Here is a 6,516-nt window from a genome sequence, read left to right as displayed (position 1 = left end):
CACACACTCAGCCGACAGGAAAACATTGTCTCCATTTTCTCTCATGGCAAACATCAAGCCCCGCTTTCCTGCCAGGCCTCTAGGCAACTTCAGAATTCATTTCTACGTGGCAGCCTGGCCAGCCCTTTCCAGTGACTGGAGCTGGCATGCACAATAGAATTTAATTGCTCTGCCTGAGTATAACTCAGCTTGCCATTTCTTTACAGAGCCACAGACCCAGGTATAGGGGAAACTGGGCTGAAGCTAAGATAAATTAGACTAAAAGCAAGAAAGATTTAAAACCACCAGCTCTCATATTACTATATTTAGGAGATGAGAAATGTTAATAATTCAGTATATATTGTGTGATCTAATAATTGCTTATATAATATTCATCCTTGGAATGGCTGGGGGCCAACACTACAGGCTGGGTAATGTAACTTGCACTTTCTTTTTTTTTTTCTTTTTTTCTTTTTTTTTTTTTTGAGATGGAGTCTCGCTCTGTCGCCCAGGCTGGCATGCAATGGCACTATCTCGGCTCACTGCAAGCTCCGCCTCCCAGGTTCACGCCATTCTCCTGCTTCAGCCTCTGGAGTAGCTGGGACTACAGACGCCTGCCACCACGCCCAGCTAATTTTTGTATCTGTTTTTAGTAGAGACGGGGTTTCATCGTGTTAGCCAGGATGGTCTCGATCTCCTGACCTCATGATCCGCCTGCCTCGGCCTCCCAAAGTGCTGGGATTACAGGCTGAGCCACCGCTCCCAGCCTCAATTTGCACTTTCAATACGCTTCTCCTTTCCTGACTGTTCTCAAGGACTTAAAAGCGGGAAACAGGTTTATTTAGTTCCCTTTTCAGCTAGGTGTGGGCATATAACATAGGTCTGGGATATAAGCAGAAATCTGCTGAAGCAACCTGTTCTGTCTGGAATGCAGTCACAAAGCCTAGAGATGTGGCAACTTCCAGTGCCCACAGAGCAGCATACATAAGCATAAATGCCAAGACACTAAGAATGAGGCATAGAAACATGGGAGGAGCGTGGGTCCCTGGAGTCATTGCTAAACCCACTGCCCTGGACTGTTACTGCCAGCCTTCTTCTTATGTGTGGCATATGTAGCTTTAGGTTTTTAATCTAGGACAAACCATGTGCTCCATATTTTGTAGTTGAACATTCTTGATTAATACAATGACTTCAGGTTTGCAAAAGCTTAGAAAACTTTGAGCAAAACAAATATTTTCTGCCATAAATATGTATCCAAGAAAATCTTAAAAGCCTTTCAAGTGTACAAAATCCTAGTTATTGTCTCCAGTTGAGTAACTTTTCACTTGCCTCTTTTATCTTGGGAAAGGGCACCAATCCTCTTACAGTGATAAAGGAAACTGAATTCAAACTAGAGTCACATAATTCTATTGCTTTTATAACTCTATCTGCTATGTCACTTGCTCTCTCACTAATTCTATGTGCTAGTTCCAGTTCTTTTTTTATGTCTAATAGTTCCTCTCTTTTCCCAGTTGTGGTTGGCTGCCATCACAGAGGAATTCCGTGGCATGGTCCAGCTGTAGCCAGACACTAACGCAATCCAAGCTTTGCTTGGCAATATGTGAAAAGACCAAGCCTAGCCATTTTATAGAGTGTGGAACTGGTCTTGTTTCCTTAAGTCTATAAAGTGTTCCTGTGTATCTATCAACAGTAAGTAACCTTATTCCTCAACCTTATTTCTACCAACCTTTTGACAACCCAGAGCCCCTGAGTGTAAACATGCTTAGTGTCTTACAAACAGGTCTACTTTAAAGGACCCTTGCATAGGGTCATGATAGACTTTGAACAACGTTCCCTTTCCCTACTCCCAAATTCTACATAAGACCGCAGAACACTCTATTGATTTGAAACTATCCATATTTTATTCATATAGCTGTGGTTTGCATAAGTTATCTAATACACATACATACACACGCATATTTTTATCTAATATATATCTAATACACATACATACACACACATATTTTTAGCTTTTTCCTGTTGAGGTGACTATTATCAGATCTTTAAAATTTATGTGCTATTAGGTAAAATCATTTTATGTCACGAGTTGTCATATCAGGCCACACCTGGGATTTTCAACACTGATATGATATTCAGAGCAATTGGACCACACCTTGCTTTCATTCAGTCAGAACCCAGCAATGTTTTGATTATGTTCAGGTTACACCCACGGAGGTGTTGACTTATTCCAGCAATCATATTTTCATCATTAAACTAAGGAATAGTTGATACAGCTCTTTAGAAGCAACGTAAATCTGCTGACAAAGAAAAGCTAATAAAGTCATTGTTATACCAATCTCTCCAAAAAAAATCTTCAATTAGACAAGATTATTTTAAGAGTAAAATGTTGGAATCAGAATCAGGCTGGGCAACAAAAAAAGGGGGAGGAAGAGGAGGAGGAGGAGAAGGAGGAAGAGGAAGAGGAGAAGAAGAAGAAGCAGGAGGAGGAGGAGGAGGAGGAGGAAGAGGAGAAAGATAAGGCTTGAAGACCACAACCTTCCTATGTAAGAAATTTCTTTATGATTTTTTATTTTTTTGAGATGGCATCTTGCTCTGTCACCAGGCTGGAGTGCAGTGGCATGATCTCAGCTCACTACAACCTCCACCTCCTGGGTTCAAGCGATTCTCCTGCCTCAGCCTCACGAGTAGCTGGGACTACAGGCACGCACCACCATGCTCAGCTAATTTTTGTATTTTTAGTACAGACAGGGTTTCACCATGTTGGCGAGGATGGTCTTAATCTCTTGACCTCATGATCGACCCGCCTTGGCCTCCCAAAGTGCTGGGATTACAGGCGTCAGCCACCACGCCCAACCAGAAATTTCTTGTATCACTTTATCCCAGAGCCTCAGATATACTCTTCTACTCCCCTGAATCCCAGCCTTCCTCCCTGAGGTTCACCAGGATACATGACCTAGTTCTTCTCAGTTCCTCCCTGTGTGGGTTAATCCCTCTCTAATTGCTGCAGGATTAAGATTCTGCTTCAAACTGAAGGGTATTTGAAACTATACTACAGTCTCCTTTGTGATTCTTGTTAGGAAGATGACTAGAGAATTGTATAGTTATTTTAGGGGGAATTGTAGAATACAGTCAATAAAAAGAGTACCTAAATAAAATTAAGTGGTGAAGTAAATTAGTTTCAACCTCAGCTTAAGCACAGGATTCTGGCACTGCTGTGCAGACCGACTTCTTGTGCAGAAAGTCTTTCAACTTAGCTTCAGCCAAGTGTGTGCCTTAAACATTCCTTTTGCATAGGGAATTGCATGCATTCCTGCCTTGTCAAACTGTGGAAGTATAGGCTTTTTCCGACTTCTGTCATCTCTCCTTGCTCCGGCATCATGGGTCCCTACAACTCACCTCCATGCTTCAGAATTCTTCCAACCCACTAGGTACATATGTCTGGTTCTCCCGAGAGCGCTCTCTCACCATGCAGTGGGCTCTATCTGCATCTCAGCAAACTTTCAGCCAGAGGGTAAGATGTCAATGCCCCACCCACTTACAGGCATCTTCAGTCTCTACGACTGAATTCTTTGAGCCCTTTTCAGTTAGATAGGGCAAGTAGAGGAAGGAAAAAATTCTAAGGGCTCTGTACCACTATTAATTCCCTTCATTCTGTCTTCCCATACTTTATTTTCCTCTTTTTTTTTTTTTTTTTTCAGAGTCTCGCTCTGTCGCCCAGGCTGGAGTGCAGTGGCACAATCTCGGCTCACTGCAAGCTCCACCTCCCGGATTCACGCCGTTCTCCTGCCTCAGCCTCCCGAGTAGCTGGGACCACAGGCACCTGCCACCACGCCCGGCTAATTTTTTTTTTTTTTTTTTTTTTTTTTTTTGTAGAGACGGAGTTTCACCGTGTTAGCCAGGATGGTCTTCATCTCCTGACCTTGTGATACGCCCTCCTCGGCCTCCCAAAGTGCTGGGATTACAGGTGTGAGCCACTGCGCCCGGCCTTTATTTTCCTCTTTTACATGGACTGATGAAGAAGTGGGGATGAGGGTCCCAGGGCCAGTTTTGATATTTTCTATTAACTCCTATATAGACGACTCCAGCACTTTTCTATCATTCCCCCATTTTAAGGCTCCCACTGAAATTCTAAAACGAAAAGGAAACATACCACTCAAATTAATTATCTATTTAAAGAAGTTAAGAAATTACATGCAGACTTAAAGGCTTTTAAAATCTAGGTTTTGAACTTTATAACATTAGTAGTTTGAATACTGAATTAAAATTTACTTGATAAATGCCCTATCTGTAAAATCACCTTCCTGCAACATTCAAAATAACTCAGAAGATCCTTGTCACCACTAGAAATTCCTGCCCCAGTCCCCACCCCCAGGATCAGCTTACCTAGGAAACCAACTGAGGTAAGCCCAGAGCCACCCTGAGTTTTCTCAGACATTTCAACACCTATTTGGTTGCTAACTACCCATTGCCTTCCCTATGCAAGGGGTCAGCACAAAGCACTGAAAATTCCTCCCACCCCAGATGCCGCTGCTTCCTCCTCACCAGCCCACCACGATGTCTCAGCTCTCCTTGAGGTCTCAGCCATAGCTCACATCAACTAATTCTTCAATGTGAGAAGCTTTCATAAAGTTGATATAAATTATGCCTGCCTATAAGGTCTTTCTCAAGGAAAATAATCAGCTACCCAGATATTCCGTACTGTTTCAGGCTCTCAAATTATTATTCTTCCCAGAACCTACACAGTGAAAATATTGATGTACAAAGGTTTGGTTTACTCTCCACTTTCACTAGAAAGTGGGAAAAACTGACTTGGCCAGATGTAGGGCTTTCATCCTCAAACTGTAGGTCACTGAGAGACAAGGAAATTTCAAAATGTGTTTTATTGTGGTTTTAAGCTGTAAATAATAATGAATGTGTTTATTTATTCAACGAACATTTGTAGGGACACATTGCTATTTGCTAAGCTCTATGTTCATTTGAGGGACCCAGAGCTAGTGGGGTTGCAGTGCTGTAGAGTGGCATAGACATGTAAACAAATGTGCTAGATTATTTATTGTGATGCTAACTTCTTGCTGTTTTCTCACATCTCAACTGGAAATTAAGTTGAAATAATTTTCTTCATATTGCTACTTTCATAACCTTGGAAAATTGTCAAAAACTTGGTATCTGGGACAAAAGCAGAAGTTGCAGGGCAATTGTTCATCTTTTTTAACCCACATTTTTCTTTAGGAGTCTAGAACCATTGAGAAAAACCGAAGCTGGAGTTTTAAAAGAGGAAAGATACCTGAAGACCATGGCAAAGAACAATGGTTTTAGGTTTGGGGGTTTCTGTGAATAATACCCAATGTCTTTCTCACCAGAGGAGGAAAAGCTTTGGTGGGAAATGATGAGACCATAACCCACTGGTGAAAGAGTTCTAGGTTCATAGTAGACACTAAGAAAATGGAGTTGCCTGCTTGGAAATCGCCATATGCCCTGGAGAAGCCCAAAAGGGTTCAGGAAATGGGCACATCAATGAGTGGCTGGCATGATAGACGTCCTTCCACCTTTCTCAGGTAAGCAGTAGGTGCTTCTGTTATCACAGGGACAGGGAGAAGCAGAAAGGGGAAAGGAGACTGATTTAGTTCTATACTCTCTCAAGCAAGGGTTGATCTAGATTGATTTTGAAAATTAAGAAATTCGGTGTTTTCTATACCGCCTCTTACGTAGGAAACTTACTTCTGCCACTCAAATAAATATAAGACGACATATGTGCCATCAAAGAAACATATGTGGAGACAAAAAGGAAGAAATGGTAAATCTTTCTAGGGAAATAGGAAGGGGAGGTGAAAGAAAAAAAATAAAGGCTTTATAGCTCACACACTTCCTAAGTTGTTCTAGTCCCATAATATTCGTGTCCAATGTCTGTGTCACATGCTCAGAAGTATGTTGACAGGGTCGTGCCGGCTGACTAATATAAAAAGATCATTCTAGGTGAGGACAGGGTGACTTATAATGCATTAAAGTGATGCCTTCTAAAAAGACTATTTCTATTTATGAATAGATTGATTTATTTTATGAATAAATTTTTAATGCCTTAACCTAAACAAAGAAGCAACATTGTCAATATATTAGGCCTAATCAAAGAAGCAGTCCAAGACATCTGTTGTTCCTATAATGGCACCAAGTAAGCCATTACCTTCTCCACTTTTATATCTGATGATAAGTAGGTAGGTAGGTAGATAGATATTAAACTGATAAGAACAGATACTACACTTGTTCTTAGCCAAAAGGTTGAGAAGTGATGTGATGTTAGATAAATAGATAAATGATGATTGATACATAGATAGATAGATAGAGAGATAGTAGATTCATATGTTAAACTGAAATTGAAGGGAAAAAATGCACTGTTCATTATATGTATATGTGTAATTGTATGGGTGTATATGTTTGTTTTGAAGATTAGAAACAAAGAAAATCACACAACTGTTAATAGTGGTTCATTTCAAGAATGGGAAATCCATCTGGTGTTTCTTTTTGTTTTTATATTTTTTATTA

General features: G+C 40.8%; 1 pseudogene; it reads right to left on the bottom strand.

Annotated features, from left to right (window-relative positions):
- Positions 1–6,090: 6,090 nt before the first annotated feature.
- LOC112208540 (U2 spliceosomal RNA) lies at positions 6,091–6,264 on the bottom strand (annotated as a pseudogene).
- Between the last annotated feature and the right edge of the window lie 252 nt (positions 6,265–6,516).

This window comes from Pan troglodytes, chromosome 13, assembly GCF_028858775.2.
Source record: "Pan troglodytes isolate AG18354 chromosome 13, NHGRI_mPanTro3-v2.0_pri, whole genome shotgun sequence".
Classification (NCBI taxonomy): Eukaryota; Metazoa; Chordata; class Mammalia; order Primates; family Hominidae; genus Pan; species Pan troglodytes.
This window is presented reverse-complemented; position numbering and strand designations above follow the sequence as displayed.